This window comes from Bubalus kerabau, chromosome 17 (assembly GCF_029407905.1).
Source record: "Bubalus kerabau isolate K-KA32 ecotype Philippines breed swamp buffalo chromosome 17, PCC_UOA_SB_1v2, whole genome shotgun sequence".
NCBI lineage: Eukaryota > Metazoa > Chordata > Mammalia > Artiodactyla > Bovidae > Bubalus > Bubalus kerabau.
The window spans coordinates 21668876-21683420 of record NC_073640.1 but is presented as its reverse complement, the minus strand read 5'-3'; the positions used below and the strand labels follow the sequence as shown (position 1 = coordinate 21683420).

General features: G+C 41.4%; 1 non-coding gene across 1 annotated transcript; it reads right to left on the bottom strand.

Annotated features, from left to right (window-relative positions):
* Nucleotides 1–13779: 13779 nt before the first annotated feature.
* On the bottom strand, nt 13780–13884 carry LOC129632636 (small nucleolar RNA U13). The gene has a single exon (XR_008704626.1). It is a non-coding gene; the product is annotated as a small nucleolar RNA U13 (small nucleolar RNA).
* Nucleotides 13885–14545: the final 661 nt, after the last annotated feature.

Genomic DNA, 14545 nt, shown 5'->3' with positions numbered 1-14545 from the left:
CCTTACCTTGGTGTCCTCGGAGCAGAGTGCCTGGGACACAGTTCAGTTCAGTTCAGTCGCTCAGTCGTGTCCGACTCTTTGCGACCCCATGAATCGCAGCACGCCAGGCCTCCCTGTCCATCACCATCTCCCGGAGTTCACTCAAACTCACGTCCATCGAGTCGGTGATGCCATCCAGCCATCTCATCCCCTGTTGTCCCCTTCTCCTCCTGCCCCCAATCCCTCCCAGCATCAGAGTCTTTTCCAATGAGTCAGCTCTTCACAAGAGGTGGCCAAAGTACTGGAGTTTCAGCTTTAGCATCATTCCTTCCAAAGAACACCCAGGACTGATCTCCTGTAGAATGGATTGGTTGGATCTCCTTGCAGTTCAGGGACTCTCAAGAGCCTTTTCCAACACCACAGTTCAAAAGCATCAATTCTTTGGTACTCAGCCTTCTTCACAGTCCAACTCTCACATCCATACATGACCACTGGAAAAATCATAGCCTTGACTAGACGGACCTTTGTTGGCAAAGTAATGTCTCTGCTTTTCAATATGTTATCTAGGTTGGTCATAACTTTCCTTCCAAGGAGTAACCGTCTTTTAATTTCATACCTGCAATCACCATCTGCATTGATTTTGGAGCCCAGAAAAATAAAGTCTGACACTGTTTCCACTGTTTCCCCATCTATTTCCCATGAAGTGATGGGACCAGATGCCATGATCTTCGTTTTCTGAATGTTGAGCTTTAAGCCAACTTTTTCACTCTCCTCTTTCACTTTCATCAAGAGCCTTTTTAGTTCCTCTTCACTTTCTGCCATAAGGGTGCTGTCATCTGCATATCTGAGGTTATTGATATTTCTCCTGGCAATCTTGATTCCACCTTGTGCTTCTTCCAGTCCAGCATTTCTCATGATGTACTTGGCACATAAGTTAAATAAGCAGGGTGACAAAATACAGCCTTGACATGCTCCTTTTCCTATTTGGAATCAGTCTGTTGTTCCATGTCCAGTTCTAACTGTTGCTTCCTGACCTGCATATAGGTTTCTCAAGAGGCAGGTCAGGTGGTCTGGTATGGCCATCTCTTTCAGGATTTTCCACAGTTTATTCTGATCCACACAGTCCCGAAATCAGATTGATTATATTCTTTGCAGCCAAAGATGGAGAAGCTCTATACAGTCAGCAAAAACAAGACCGGGAGCTGACTGTGGCTCAGATCATGAACTCCCTATTGCCAAATTCAGACTTAAATTAGAGAAAGTCGGGAAAACCACTAGACCATTCAGGTATGACCTAAATCAAATCCCTTATAACTATACAGTGGAAGTGAGAAATAGATTTAAGGGCCTAGATCTGATAGACAGAGTGCCTGATGAACTATGGACGGAGGTTCATGACATTGTACAGGAGACAGGGATCAAGACCATCCCCATGGAAAAGAAATGCAAAAAAGCAAAATGGCTGTCTGGGGAGGCCTTACAAATAGCTGTGAAAAGAAGAGAAGTGAAAAGCAAAGGAGAAAAGGAAAGATATAAGCATCTGAATGCAGAGTTCCAAAGAATAGCAAGAAGAGATAAGAAAGCCTTCCTCAGTGATCAGTGCAAAGAAATAGAGGAAAACAACAGAATGGGAAAGACTAGCGATCTCTTCAAGAAAATTAGAGATACCAAGGGAATATTTCATGCAAAGATGGGCTCGATAAAGGACAGAAATGGTATGGATCTAACAGAAGCAGAAGATATTAAGAAGAGGTGGCAAGAATACACAGAAGAACTATACAAAAAAGATCTTCACGACCCAGATAATCATGATGGTGTGATCACTCACCTAGAGCCAGACATCCTGGAATGTGAAGTCAAGTGGGCCTTAGAAAGCATCACTATGAACAAAGCTAGTGGAGATGATGGAATTCCAGTTGAGCTATTCCAAATCCTGAAAGATGATGCTGTGAAAGTGCTGCACTCAATATGCCAGCAAATTTGGAAAACTCAGCAGCGGCCACAGGACTGGAAAAGGTCAGTTTTCATTCCAATCCCAAAGAAAGGCAATGCCAAAGAATGCTCAAACTACCACACAATTGCACTCATCTCATATGCTAGCAAAGTAATGCTCAAAATTCTCCAAGCCAGGCTTCAGCAATATGTGAACCGTGAACTTCCTGATGTTCAAGCTCGTTTTAGAAAAGGCAGAGGAACCAGAGATCAAATTGCCAACACCCGCTGGATGATGGAAAAAACAAGAGAGTTCCAGAAAAACATCTATTTCTGCTTTATTGACTATGCCAAAGCCTTTGACTGTGTGGATCACAATAAACTGTGGAAAATTCTGAAAGAGATGGGAATACCAGACCACCTGACCTGGGACACAGTTAGGCAAATACTAACATTCAGATGAAGGATGAAGTGCTACGAAGGAAGGGTATATAAAGAAGACCCTCTGAGTGTCTAGATCTTGTCTGAAGGATTTGTGAAAGTTTCCCTGTGAATCTGCTATTTGGTTGACTTTTGAAGGATGAATAGGACTTAACTAGATTAAGGGGGAAAAGCAAGCAGATGGTAGGTTTGCATACACATGTGATACCGAGGAACATGGTACATTCAAACCATCAAATAAAGGACAAGAAGGCTGAAACTTAGAGAACAAGGCAGGTAGTAGAGCAGGAGAAATGAGAGGGTCAAGCAGGACCAGACTATGTAGGAGATTATGGTTGGGATGACCTTTTAATTTACTGTTTAAACTGAAGAACTTTGTTTTCCCCAATTTAAAAACATTACTTTCCTAAGTTTTAATTTTGATATCCTGATACTGGGAAAGATTGAAGGCAGGAGGAGAAGGGGACAACAGAGAATGAGATGGTTGGATGGCATCATCGATCCAATGGACATGAGTTTGAGCAAACTCTGGGAGACAGTGAAGGACAGGGAAGCCTGGTGTGCTGTAGTCCATGGGGTCGCAAAGAGGTGGACACAACTGAGTGACTGAACAACAACAAATTTTTATAACATTTCAAACTTATTGAAAAAAGTGCAAGAATAGTTTAGAGAGGTCCCATGTACCCTTTACCTAATGCACTGCTTACATTTTGTCCCATTTGCTTTATTTCTCTCTATATATATATATAAATGAATTTTTTTCCCTTTGAATCATTTGAGAGTAAGTCAGAGGGCTTACCTGGTGGTTCAGATGGTAAATAATCTGCCTGGAGTGCAGAAGACCTGGGTTCGATCCCTAGGTTAGGAAGATCCCCTGGAGAAGGGAATGGCTACCCTCTCCAGGACTCTTGCCTGGAGAATCCCATGGCAAGAGCAGCCTGACGGGCCACAATCCATGAGGTCACAAAGGGTCATACATGACTGAGTGACGAAGACGCACACAGAGACATTTTGCTCCTTTACTTCTAAATGATTCAGTGTGCATTTCCTAAGAACAAGAACACCCCCTTTCACAATCACAGTGATCAAATGAGGACATTTGACAGTGATAAAATACTATTATCTAGTTCATGACGCGTTCAACTTGGTCACTTGTCTGTTATGCCCATTACAGCTGCTTCTACCCTGGTCCTGGACCCTATTCTGAATCTCACACTGTATCATTAGTTTCCTTTCATCTTAATCCTGAGCACTTCTGATAATCAAATAGAGTCCTATTAGTAATTATGCTGGACTCGTAGGCAAACCTGGGCACACTCGCAGGTGATGGCAAGTATTTCAAACTTAATCTTCTGGGTAATGGGAGCCACTGAAGTATTCAGAGTAAAAAGCAAGGAAGCAACATGAGTTCACTCATGTTTGAAAAAGACTAATCTCACTCCAGTGTGGAGAAAATATAACAATGGAGCAATATTTGTTTAATAAAACATTAAATGTTGAATGAATAAAAGAAATCTATTAATAGACAATTACATCAACTCATAGTTGCTAATTTATTAGAGAAATGCAAATCAAAATTGCAATAAGGTATCACCTCACACTAATCAGAATGGCCATCATTAAAATACCTACAAATAAATACCGGAGAGGGTGCTTTTCACTGTTGGTGGGAATGTAAATTGGTGCAGCCACTAAGGAAAACAGTATGGAGGTTCCTCAAAAAACTAAAAATAGAGCTGCCATATGATCTAGCAATCCCACTCCTGGGCATACATCCAGACAAAACTATAATTTGAAAAGATACATGTATATTTATGTTCATAGCAGCACTATTTACAGTATTCAAGACATGGAAGCAACCTAAATGTCCATGGACAGATGAATGGATAAAGAAGATGTGGTAAAATACTTGTTGTCGTTCAGTTGCTAAGTCGTGTCCAATTCTTTGTGACCCCAAGGGCTGTAGCCCACCAGGCTCCTCTATCCTTGGGGATTACCAGGCAAGAATACTTGAGTGGGTTGCCACTTCCTTCTCCAGGGGATCTTTCTGACCCAGGGATCAAACCCACATCTCCTGCATTGGCAGGTGGATTCTTTACCTACTCAGCTATAAAAAAGAATGAAATAATGCTATTTACATGATTGCAAATTGCAATCTACAAAACAGAAATAGATGCCCAGATATAGAGAATAGATTTGTGGTTGCCAAGGAAGAGGGGAGAAAAGGACTGGGAGTTTGGGATTAGCAGATTCAAACTGGTGTATATAGAATGGATAAACAACAAGGTCCTACTATATAACAGAGGGAACTATATTCAATATCCTGGGATAGACCATAATGGAAAAGACTATGAAAAAATATGGATATATATACAAATGAGTCATGCTGCTATACAGCAGGAATTAACATAACATTGTAAATCAACTATACTTCAATACAATTTTAAAAAATTCAATAGACAATTGAATCTAGCAGTGTTCAGAATACTTTTTGACTTAAAGTTGGAAAAGTAAGCAACTCAGTATAAAATCACAAAACTCAACCTAATGTCCATGGGTGAGTTGAAAAATCCAAAAGCAACCTCTACTCTGATGCAGAATAAAGGTATGTATGTTTGAAAATATGTCCACCAATTCTTTGCTCTTCCATTCTTCAAGATGTGGAACTTAGCTTCCCTGCTCCTGACCGTGGTTGGATTTGGTGGCTCGCTTACAACAAATGGAACATGGCTGGAGTGATGGTGTGCTACTTCTGAAAACAGGTTTATTTAATTTCAAAATTCTATTGGAGTAGAGTTGATTTACAGTGTTGTGTTAATTGCTGTACAGCAAAGTGATTCAGTTATACGCATACATATTCTTTTTCATATTCTTGAAAATAGATTATAAAAGGCATCACCGCTTTCCCCTTCTCTCTCTCTTTGAATATCGACTCTGGGGAAAACCACTTGCTGTGTCATGAGGACGGAGGCTGCCTGCCAACAGCCAAGTGAATGGGCCACCTTGGAAGAAAGCCTCCAGCCCGGTCAATCCTTCAGCTGACTGCCGCCCTGGGCAAAATCTTTACTGCGATCTTGTGAGACCCTGAGGCAGAGCTACCCAGCTAAGCTGCTCCTCAACTCCTGATCCACAGAAACTGTGAGGTAATACATTTTGTTGCTCTAAGCTATTAAATTTGGGATAACTTGTTACACAGGAGAAAACTACTAATGTAGTGCATTTATTTGAAGGGTCTATGATTTTCATCAGACTCTCAGCATAATTAATGACCTGGAAAAGGCTAGGAATTACTACTGTATAAGTACTAGATTTCTAAAAATCTCTGGTCTCCATCTTATAGTTCTTCTGGGTTTATTTTTAATACAAGTTTGGGATTGCTTCCAACAAATGAGGAGATTCAATTCTCCAAATCACTGGAAGACTCAAAAGAATGTTTAAAAGTGCTGTCTCAAGAACAGGCCTAGAGATGCAAATATCCATTCCACATTATATGTGAAATAGACAAACTACAAGGTCTTACTGTGTAGCACAGGGAACTATATTCAATATCCTGTGATAAGCCATAATGGAAAAGAATTATTAAAAAGAACATATATATATATATATATATATATATATATATATATATATATACATGTGTGTGCAGGCTCAGTCATGTCCAACTCTGACCCCATGGACTGCATCCTGCCAGGCTCCTCTGTCCATGGAATTTTCCAGGCAAGAATACTGGAGTGGGTTGCTATTTCCTTCTCCAGGGCATCTTCCCAACCCAGCGATCAAACCTGCATCTCCTACACTGGCAGGCAGTTTCTTTGCCATTGAGCCACGAGGGAAGCTCATGTCTGTGTGTGTGTGTGTGTGTGTGTGTGTGAATCACTTTGCTGTACAGCAGAAATTAATACAACATGTAAATCAACTATACTTCAATTAAATAAAAAAAGAGGAGGCCTATAAAAGTAAACCACCCCAATCTATCAGACTGAGATCTAATAGACTCTCATGTGGAAATGAAGTGATTTTTCCTGTTCAAGAAACAAAGTTTACCCTAAGACCTAATCACGATTCTGACATGACATCTCTGAATTACTGTTAAAGAAAAAAGCCAAGCTGCTGAACATTGTGTTCCTGTTGTAGAAAGAATATTTTCATGTAGGTATAGATGGATGTGCCCAGAAAAGTACTAGAAGGATCAGGGTTTTCAGGTTGCGAGCAGCAGAAATTGAGAATGGCTATTAAAAACAGTTTATTCAGAGAGACTCACAGACTTAGGAACAAACTTATGGCTGCCAGGGGGAAGGGATAGTTAGGGAGTTTGGGATGGACACATACACATGGATGCATTTAAAATGGATAACCAACACAGACCTACTGTATAGCACATGGAACTCTCCTCAGAGTTATGTGGCAACTGGGATGGGAGGGAGTTTGGGGAGCATGGATACATGTGATGGATATGTGTATATGTGTGGCTGAGTCCCCCCACTGTTCACCTGAGACTATCACAACATTGTTAATTGGCTATACCCCAAGACAAAATCAAAAATTTAAAATTAAAAAGAAAGCTTATGATTCTAGGGTAGCTCAAAAATTAATGAGAGGGCAGGAGGATCAGGTTCTGGAAATACACAGGATACAAGGGACCTGGTGCAGTCATAGGAGCCGTCTAGTAAGAAGCTGCCACCCCAAAGAGAACTCCAGTGTGAGCACAGGCCTCGTGTTCCTGCTGGGAATATCTCACTAACCTTTGACTTTCCATTGGTTCTACAACAGTCCAAGTCCTAGGGCAGAATCAACCAAAGGACCAAGAATTTCTTTGGCAACAGACAATCAATCATTACCACAGTCCACTTAAAACAGAAATAAAGGCTTAGAAATAAATAAAATAAATGCTTAGAAGTAAAAATAAATGCTTAGAAATAAATATAGGCAAACAATGAGGTACCACCTCACACTAATCAGAATGGCCATAATTTAAAAATATACAAATAACAAATGATGGAGGGTGGGTGGAGAAAAGGGAACCCTCCTTTTCTCACTGCTGGTGAGGATGTAAATTAGTGTAGCCACTATGGAAAACAGTATGGAGGTTCCTCAAAAAACTAAAAATAGAGCTACCATATGACCCAGCAATCTCACTCCTGAGCATACGTCCAGACAAAAGTCTAATTTGAAAAGACATAAGCATCCCTATATTCATAGCAGCACTATTCACAGCAGTCAGGACATGGAATATTCATTAACAGATGAATGGATAAAGAAGGCGTGATACATATATACAATGGAATATTACTAGGCCATAAGGAAGAATGAAATAATACCATTTGCAACAACACGGATGGACCTAGAGATTATCATACCATGTGAAGGAAGTCAGAAAGAGAAAGACAAATACTATATGATGTCATTTATATGCGGAATCTAAAGCATGACACAAATGAACTCATCTGTGAAACCGAGACAGGCTCATACACACAGAGAACAGGCCGTGGTTGCCAAGGAGGAAGAAGAGTGGGGGAGGGAAGGACTGGGAGTTTGAGGTTGGCAGATGCAAACTCGTGTATATAGGATGGTCAAACAATAAGGCCCTACCTACAGCACAGGGAACTATATTCAATATCCTGTGATAAATCATAATGGAAAAGAAGATGAAAAATAATGTATACATGCATAAAACGGAATCACTAAGCTGTACAGCAGAAATTAACACAGCATTGTAAATAATTTTAAAAGAAGTAAATCTAAGTGGTAACAAGATAGAGACAATGACAGACTTTATTTTGAAGGGGAAAGAATATATGGACTAACAATACTCTATAAATCCCTATTTTTAAAAAACAAAATGGCAAGGAAAGGAAGTGTTCTGGTCTTAAAAGCAGATGTTTTAAAATAGTATAATACAACTTAATTGCTGCTGAACACAAAGAGTTTCTGGATATGGAGATGAGAGTGCTAACATTGCCCATGTTCTATATATGAGTTAAATTAGCACACCTTGTGCTTCACAGATAATAGCATTTTTTTTTTTTTTTTTTTTACAAATTTGCTCACTCTGTGTGTCTGTGTCACATTTTGCTCACTCACTCTGTGTCTGTGTCACATTTTGGTAATTTTCACAATGTTTCAAAATTTTCACTATTGTTATATTTTTATGGTGCTCTGTGGTCAATGATGGGCACTCTTGCCTGGAAAATCCCATGGACGGAGGTGCCTGGTGGGCTACAGTCCACGGGGTCGCTAAGAGTCGGACACGACTGAGCAACTTCCCTTTCACTTTTCACTTTCCTGCATTGGAGAAGGAAATGGCAACCCACTCCAGTGTTCTTGCCTGGAGAACCCCAGGGACGGTGGAGCCTGGTGGGCTGCCGTCTATGGGGTCGCACAGAGTCAGACACGACTGAAGCGACTTAGCAGCAGCAGCAGCAGTGGTCAGTGATCTTCGATGTTTACTATTGTTAATTATCTGGGGGCACCACGACCCACACCTAGATAAAATCAGCTCAGTCCAGTTCCTCAATTGTGTCCAACTCTTTGTGACCCCATGGACTGCAGCCCGCCAGGCCTCCCTGTCCATCACCAACTCCCGGAGCTTGCTCAAACTCATGTCGATTGAGTCAGTGATGCTATAAGATAAGATGATGAACTTAATAAATTTTTTGTGTTCCTTTTATTAAAAAAAAAGAGATTTATCTAATTTTTGGCTGCATTGGGTCTTAACCATGGTGCTTGGGATCTTCACTGCAACACAGGCTTCTCTCTAGTTGTGGCACGTGGGCTTGGTAGCTGCTGCACATAGGGTTAGCTGTTGTACAGCACGTGGGATCTTGGTTCCCTAACCAGCGGTCCAACCCATGTCCCCCACATTGGAAGGTGGATTCTTAACCACTGGATCACCAGGGAATTTCCAAGTTTTGTGTGTGTTCTGACTGCTCCACCAATGGGCTGTTCATTAACTCTCCCTCTATTGGGCATCCCTATTCCCTGAGACAAAACGATACTGAAATTAGGTCAATTAATGGTCCTAACTAGTCTCTCAATCTAACCACACGGATGGACCACAGTTTTGTCTAACTCAATGAAACTAAGCCATGCAATATGGGGCCACCCAAGATGGGCAGGTCAAGGTGGAGAGGTCTGACAGAATGTGGTCCACTGGAAAAGGGAATGGCAAACCACTTCAGTATTCTTGCCTTGAGAACCCCATGAACAGTATGAAAAGGCAGAATGATAGGATACTGAAAGAGGAACTCCCCAGGTCAGTAGGTGCCCAATATGCTACTGGAGATCAGTGGAGAAATAACTCCAGAAAGAAGGAAGGGATGGAGCCAAAGCAAAAACAATACCAGTTGTGGATGTGACTGGTGATAGAAGCAAGGTCCGATGCTGTAAACAGCAATATTGCATAGGAACCTGGAATGTCAGGTCCATGAATCAAGGCAAATTGGAAGTAGACAAACAGGAGATGGCAAGAGTGAACGTCGACATTCTAGGAATCAGTGAACTAAAATGGACTGGAATGGGTGAATTTAACTCAGATGACCATTATATCTACTACTGTGGGCAGGAATCCCTTAGAAGACATGGAGTAGCCATCATGATCAACAAAAGAGTCCAAAATACAGTACTTGGATGCAATCTCAGAGATGACAGAATGATCTCTGTTCATTTCCAAGGCAAACCATTCATTATCACAGTAATCCAAATCTATGCCCTAACCAGTAATGCTGAAGAAGCTGAAATTGAACAGTTCTATGAAGACCTACAAGACCTTTTAGAACTAACACCCAAAAAAGATGTCCTTTTCATTATAGGGGACTGGAATGCAAGAGTAGGAAGTCAAGAAACACCTCGGGTAACAGGCAAATTTGTCCTTGGAATATGGAATGAAGCAGGGCAAAGGCCAATAGAGTTCTGCCAAGAGAATGCACTGGTCATAGCAAACACCCTCTTCCAACAACACAAGAGAAGACTCTATACATGATAACATCATCAGATGGTCAACACCCAAATCAGATTGATTATATTCTTTGCAGCCAAAGATGGAGAAGCTCTATACAGTCAGCAAAAACAAGACCGGGAGCTGACTGTGGCTCAGATCATGAACTCCTTATTGCCAAATTCAGATGTAAATTGAAGAAAATAGGGAAAACCACTAGACCATTCAGGTATGACCTAAATCAAATCCCTTATGATTATACAGTGGAAGTGAGAAATAGATTTAAGGGACTAGATCTGATAGATAGAGTGCCTGATGAACTATGGACCGAGGTTCGTGACATTGTACAGGAGACAGGGATCAAGACCATCCCCATGGAAAAGAAATGCAAAAAAGCAAAATGGCTGTCTGGAGAGGCCTTACAAAAAGCTGTGAAAAGAAGAGAAGTGAAAAGCAAAGGAGAAAAGGAAAGATATAAGCATCTGAATGCAGAGTTCCAAAGAATAGCTAGGAGAGATAAGAAAGCTTTCCTCAGCAATCAATGCAAAGAAATAGAGGAAAATAACAGAATGGGAAAGGCTAGAGATCTCTTCAAGAAAATTAGAGATACCAAGGGAACCCATGCAAAGATGGGCTCAATAAAGGACAGAAATGGTATGGACCTAACAGAAGCAGAAGATATTAAGAAGAGGTGGCAAGAATACACAGAAGAACTGTACAAAAAAGATCTTCAAGATTAAGATAATCATGATGGTGTGATCACTCACCTAGAGCCAGACATCCTGGAATGTGAAGTCAAGTGGGCCTTAGGAAGCATCACTACGAACAAAGCTAGTGGAGGTGATGGAATTCCAGTTGAGCTCCTTCAAATCCTGAAAGATGATGCTGTGAAAGTGCTGCACTCAATATGCCAGCAAATTTGGAAAACTCAGCAGCGGCCACAGGACTGGAAAAGGTCAGTTTTCATTCCAATCCCAAAGAAAGGCAATGCCAAAGAATGCTCAACCTACCACACCTTTGCACTCATCTCACATGCTAGCAAAGTAATGCTCAAAATTCTCCAAGCCAGGCTTCAGCAATACATGAACCATGAACTTCCTGATGTTCAAGCTAGTTTTAGAAAAGGCAGAGGAACCAGAGATCAAATTGCCAACACCCGCTGGATGATGGAAAAAACAAGAGAGTTCCAGAAAAACATCTATTTCTGCTTTATTGACTATGCCAAAGCCTTTGACGTGTGGATCACAATAAACTGTGGAAAATTCTGAAAGAGATGGGAATATCAGACCATCTGATCTGCCTCTTGAGAAACCTATATGCAGGTCAGGAAGCAACAGTTAGAACTGGACATGGAACAACAGACTGGTTCCAAATAGGAAAAGGAGTATGTCAAGGCTGTATATTGTCACCCTGATTATTTAACTTATATGCAGAGTACATCATGAGAAATGCTGGGCTGAAAGAAGCACAAGCTGGAATCAAGATTGCCAGGAGAAATATCAATAACCTCAGATATGCAGATGACACCACCCTTATGGCAGAAAGTGAAGAGGAACTCAAAAGCCTCTTGATGAAAGTGAAAGAGGAGAGTGAAAAAGTTGGCTTAAAGCTCAACATTCAGAAAACGAAGATCATGGCATCTGGTCCCATCACTTCATGGGAAATAGATGGGGAAACAGTGGCAGACTTTATTTTTCTGCGCTCCAAATTCACTCCAGATGGTGACTGCTGGCATGAAATTAAAAGACGCTTACTCCTTGGAAGGAAAGTTATGACCAACCTAGATAGCATATTCAAAAGCAGAGACATTACTTTGCCAACAAAGGTCCATCTGGTCAAGGCTATGGTTTTTCCTGTGGTCATGTATGGATGTGAGAGTTGGACTGTGAAGAAAGCTGAGCACTGAAAAATTGATGCTTTTGAACTGTGGTGTTGGAGAAGACTCTTGAGAGTCCCTTGGACTGCAAGGAGATCCAGCCAGTCCATTCTGAAGGAGATCAGCCCTGGGTGTTCTTTGGAAGGACTGATGCTAAAGCTGAAACTCCAATACTTTGGTCACCTCATGCGAAGAGTTGACTCATTGGAAAAGACTCTGATGCTGGGAGGGATTGGGGCCAGGAGGAGAAGGGGATGACAGAGGATGAGATGGCTGGATGGCATCACTGACTCAATGGACATGAGTTTGGGTGAGCTCCGAGAGTTGGTGATGGACAGGGAGGCCTGGCGTACTGCGATTCATGGGGTCGCAAAGAGTCGGACACGACTGAGCGACTGAACTGAACTGAACTGAACTAGTCTCTAAGTGTGTAAGTGAAAAGAAGAGTCACATATCTCTCACTTTAAATCAAAAGTTAGATTAAGCTCAGTAGAGAACACCCTTCTACTTTGAAAAGACCCCCATCTAGGAAAGATTGAAGGCAGGAGGAAGAGGGGGCAACAGAGGATGAGATGGCTGGATGGCATCACTGACTCAGTAGACACGAGTTTGAGTGAACTCTGGGAGATGGTGAAGGACAGGGAAGCCTGGTGTGCTGCAGTCCATGGAGTCACAAAGAGTCGGCACGACTTAGTGACTGAACGACAACAACAGTGAAAAAGTCAGGTGAAAGCCGAGACTGGCCAAACATTCAGGCTCTTGCACCAGTTAGACAAGTTGTGAATGCAAAGGAAAAGGGCTTGAAGGAAATTAAAAGTGCTACTTCAGTGAACACATGAATGATAAGGTCAAAGAGCCTTACAGTTGAAATGGAGAAAATTTTAGTGATCTGGATAGAAGATCAAACCACTCTCAACATTCCTTTAAACCAAAACTTAATCCAAAGCACAGCCCTAACTCTAATTCTGTGACTCCTGAGAGAGGTGAGAAACTGCAGAAGGAAGTTGGAGGGTAGAAGAGGTTGGTTCACAAGGTTTCTGGAAAGAAACCATCTCCATAACGTAAAAGAGCATGGTGAAGCAGCCTGTGCTGCTGTAGAAGTTGCAGCAAGTTACCCAGAAGAGTTAGCTCTCATAGTTAATGAGGGGTGAGTGTGTGTATGTGCGTGTGTGTGTGTGTGTGTTCAGTCACTCAGTCATGTCCAACTCTTGCGACCCCATGGACTACAGCCCACCAGGCTCCTCTATTCATGGAAGTGGCTAAACTAAACAACAGATTTTCCCTAGAGATGAAACATCCTTAAACTGGGAGAAGATGCCATCTGGGACTCATAGCTGAAGAGGTTATGTCAATTCCTGGTTTCAAAGCTTCAAAGGACAGGCTGATTCTCTTGTTAGGGGCTAATATAGCTGGTGACTTTTAAGTTGAACCCAATACTCCTTTTTCATTCCTAAAGTCCTCGTACCCTTAAGAATTATGCTGAATATACCCTACTGGTGCTCTGCAAGTGAAACAATAAAGTCTAGATGACAGCATATCTGTTTAAAACATGGTTTACTGAATATTCTAAGCTCATTGTTGAGACCTACTGCTCAGAAAATATATAAATATTTTTTCACATCAGACAGGTAATATGCCGGTGTCGTAATAAGGTTTGCGGGGAGGCACATGTCACGCAGCAGCGTGAACACCCAATCATCACGCTCATGAACTACAAAAGGATCTAGAAAAGATTTTTCAAAATATTAATGCTCATTGACAATGCACCTGGTCACTCAGAGCTCTGAAGGAGATGTACAATGAGATTAATGCTGTTTTCATGCCTGCTAATGCAACTCCCATTCTGAAGTCCATGGATAAAGAGTAATTTTCACTTTCAAGTCTTATAATAGATTTCATAAGGCTATAGCTGCCAGAGATAGCAATTCCTCTGGTGGACCTGGGCAAAATATACTGAAAACCTTGTAGAAAGGATTTACCATTCTAGATACCATTAAAAACATTCACGGTTCATGGGAAGAGGTCAAAATAGCAACATTAACAGGAGTTTTGGAGAAAATGACTCCAGTTCTAATGCATGACTTTGAGAAATTCAGGATTTCAGTGAAGGAAGTTACTGCAGATGTGGTGGAAATAGCAAGAGACCTAGAATCCAAAGTGGAGTCTGAAGATGTGACTGAATTGCTGCAATCTCATTTTAAAACTTTTAATGGATGAGGAGTTCTTCTCATTGATCAGCAAAAACTTAGGTGACATAGCAGGAACAGGGTTTGAGAGGATTGACTCCAATTTTGCAAGAAGTTGTGTGGATTAAATGCTATCAAACACCTTTGCATGCTACAGAGAACTTGTTTGCAAAAGAGGCCATGGATGTTTCCTTGGTG